Source organism: Bombus pyrosoma, linkage group LG4 (assembly GCF_014825855.1).
Source record: "Bombus pyrosoma isolate SC7728 linkage group LG4, ASM1482585v1, whole genome shotgun sequence".
In the NCBI taxonomy this organism is placed as follows: domain Eukaryota; kingdom Metazoa; phylum Arthropoda; class Insecta; order Hymenoptera; family Apidae; genus Bombus; species Bombus pyrosoma.
This window is the reverse complement of record NC_057773.1, coordinates 8,682,462-8,685,748: the sequence shown is the minus strand read 5'-3', so window position 1 is coordinate 8,685,748 and position 3,287 is coordinate 8,682,462.

Genomic DNA, 3,287 nt, shown 5'->3' with positions numbered 1-3,287 from the left:
CTTAACCGCAAATCTTAAGTTCCGAATTTTTTCGGAATTTATTTAAATTTCAAAGTATTGAATTATATGCGCGAAAGTTTTTTCAAATATCACTTTTGTATGGGTATAAAATTAATGACAATATTAATTAACTCGATGCTTTATTCTCATTTTTATCCGTCATACAAGAATAAACATTGTTTTTATTGCAAATCTAGTTGATACTTTACAATTAATTACTTCTATATTTGAATTATATGTATTTGAATATAAACAAAGATCCCGCGCTACTACGCTCGATATATCTCGAACAGTAAACTTGGTTGTGCGTAGAATGTTCCAGTAGTCGAATTTACTTTAAATGGCGGGCGTCGTAAATGCCGGTATAAATAATTCAGTGTTTTAAATGATTAAGAAGGATTAAAAGTGCGTAGGTGAATTACATTGAGTCTAATTGAAAGTAAGTAAATACTTTGTGCATGTGACTTTGTTGATTTTATATCTTTTATTATTCAATCTAGCGATTCTTAGGTTAGAGTTGCATGAAATTTACGAAGCGTAGATTATAGGTAAATAATCAAACATAATCATAAAGCAGTATGTGAACTCGCACAGTTTTATGCATTTCCTTATGAAATTTGCAATAACGACGCTTCTGAAGGTACGTAATTATTAATTACTTTAGTGAAAATAGAAAATTATAAATGAAAGAAAATTCTTTGTGTTGCAACAAACATTTGAAAGTACTCATTACTTTTAAACAATCTAATTTGTGTTTTTGTTACCAGGTTCACAGATTTCGTCGTATTCCTTCGTCGTGTTTCTCACAAATCGTTGCGTGCGTCATTACATTAACTTTGTAAATGTACATTTGGCATTATAATGGCGAGTTCCATTTATACATTTTAAACCATAAGTATGCATAACGAGCAGATAATATGTTTAATATTGTTTACAATTTACATGAATCATTATATAAACATTTCATTAATAAATTTATATTGTTTAAATTGAGTTTAAATGTTTATAATTAAATTATCGTCATCATTACTAAATATTGATATCTATGAATATTTGATCATTAACTATGCTTACTTATTATTCTTTTTTCTGTATTTTAACGATAAAATTACACATATTCGTAATCTAAGAAAAATAAGTATGCTAAATAGACATATGTTATTCATATATGTTTTTTTTATATGTTTATATCAAATAGAAACAGATGTTAAGTTTTAATGTATATTTGTCTATGATTCTGTGTATTGAAAAGTACACGTGTGAAGTATGATTTATCATTTTTACATTTTCTGCCTTAGAAAATTGAATCTCGTTTGTTATTGAAACCTGAAAGCGCTGACGAGGTCGTCAGTGCAGAAAATAGGAAACAATTTAATTGTTTCGTTAATCTTCCACCGGTAAAACAGTGCTCTATAAAGTTAGTATGCAATTTTTCCTAACACGTTCCGGGTGCGGTAGTTGTAATATCTTTAATGGATGATTTTAATCGCACGTATGTATTTGAAGTTTTTGTATTTGAAAATTAGAGTATTACAAATAAAAAGGTAAATTGAAACAGTAATATATAACGACAATAGAATATACGTATAGTATAATTTAAATAATTGTTTGTCACGTTCACTAGATAACATAATCAAAATATGTAAACTTTCCTATTACATATATTACTATCGTATTAAAATTTTACTAGAGAATTATATTTGTTTAAATTTATATTAATTCTTTAAAGTATCACTGTAAAAGGGCACGCCGTTGAATTCAATTTACCTACACGATTCTTTCACGATAATCTGGAAGAAATATTTATCACTTGCAAAGTTTCACAATTTTGGCTTATATATAAATCATTCAATTGACTTTCACAATTGTATTTCAGAATTTAACTTAGAAAACAGTATTGTTAGCAACTACTTGCCATATATAAACTTGGAGCAGTTTGATTTAATACTTTAACCAGATCCTTTCATTTTCAATCACTTTCACTGGAGTAGTTGCATTCAACTTTTACCGCAAAAGCGAATTTATCTACAAAGAAGTACACGTTCCCTGCCGTTGGATTGCTATTTCCTGATCATTGTTCGGTTCTTCTGGTCTGTCTTCGTTGTCTTGTACCGTGACTATATTGATTATCAAGCTTGCAAATCATATAAAAGGTTTGTTTATACCTGCCTAACAGAAACTAAATTCATTTTTATGCATTTTAAGGATCATCGATCACGTGCAAACATCAGATCTATTGCGTAAACTGCCTTGCCTACCGCTAAAATGGAATTTATGGCAATTTATACTTTGAATAATACTATTTAGACACGCAATTGTATCGATAACTATGTATTGCATCATTCCGTTGCACCTCTCAAGATTTCGATCGATCCAATTCCCATTTCGAAAAGGTTACGCACGTGCTACTTATGAGCAGATCAGTGAAAACGTAGCAATCGGACCGCACACATCTCTGGTGATGTAATGATGCTTACACATCAAAAAGATGCTGGCTTCCTTATTTTTCTAATTTCTTTTTACGGAAGAGCCTTCCGCGTGCGTTTAACCACTGTAAAACACCAATAGAAAATAACCTGCTGTCAGTAGCAAACTCATTAGCAAACTCACAGCAATTACACTTACGTATGCGAGATACGAGTGCTAAATACACGTGTAACTTCATTTCTTGTTTCTCGACGAGTTATCAGTGTAATTTAGTGTACTCAAGCAAAGACATTGTACTGTGTTTTATCTAGAAGGATTTCATCTTCATTTTCATTGAAGTAAAATTTGATTAACAGAAGTAAAATTTGATCCTTGGGAATAAGAAAGATAATTCATATGAAAAGCTAATTTCTATTATTAAGTTCTATTACTAAATCCTCTACTAAATGATAGTAAATATAATCAATCCTCTCTGGTATCTTTGGATTTATTTTGATAATGTCAAATTTATATAGCCTTCTAGATTCAAACTTCTGAAACGCTTCAGAATTACTTATTAACAACTTTACTTCGTTATTCAATAAGTTATCAAGCTAGTTGTTAAAAATTGTATTTAATAACGAGCAAAATCTGAATGGTCAGATTAAGTACTGAGATACTTTTGTGCTGAAATGGATCGAAGGGATTCATGGATAATTATTAAATAGTAATTTTCGTAAAAAGCAATTATTACAAATTCAATTAAGAAAGTATACAAAAGAGATGAACGGCGTACACTGTTATGCAATGATATTAATCAGTATTTATCAATCGCAAGTTTACTGAAAACTCTGGGAAGGGAAAGTTAGAATATAATGGAA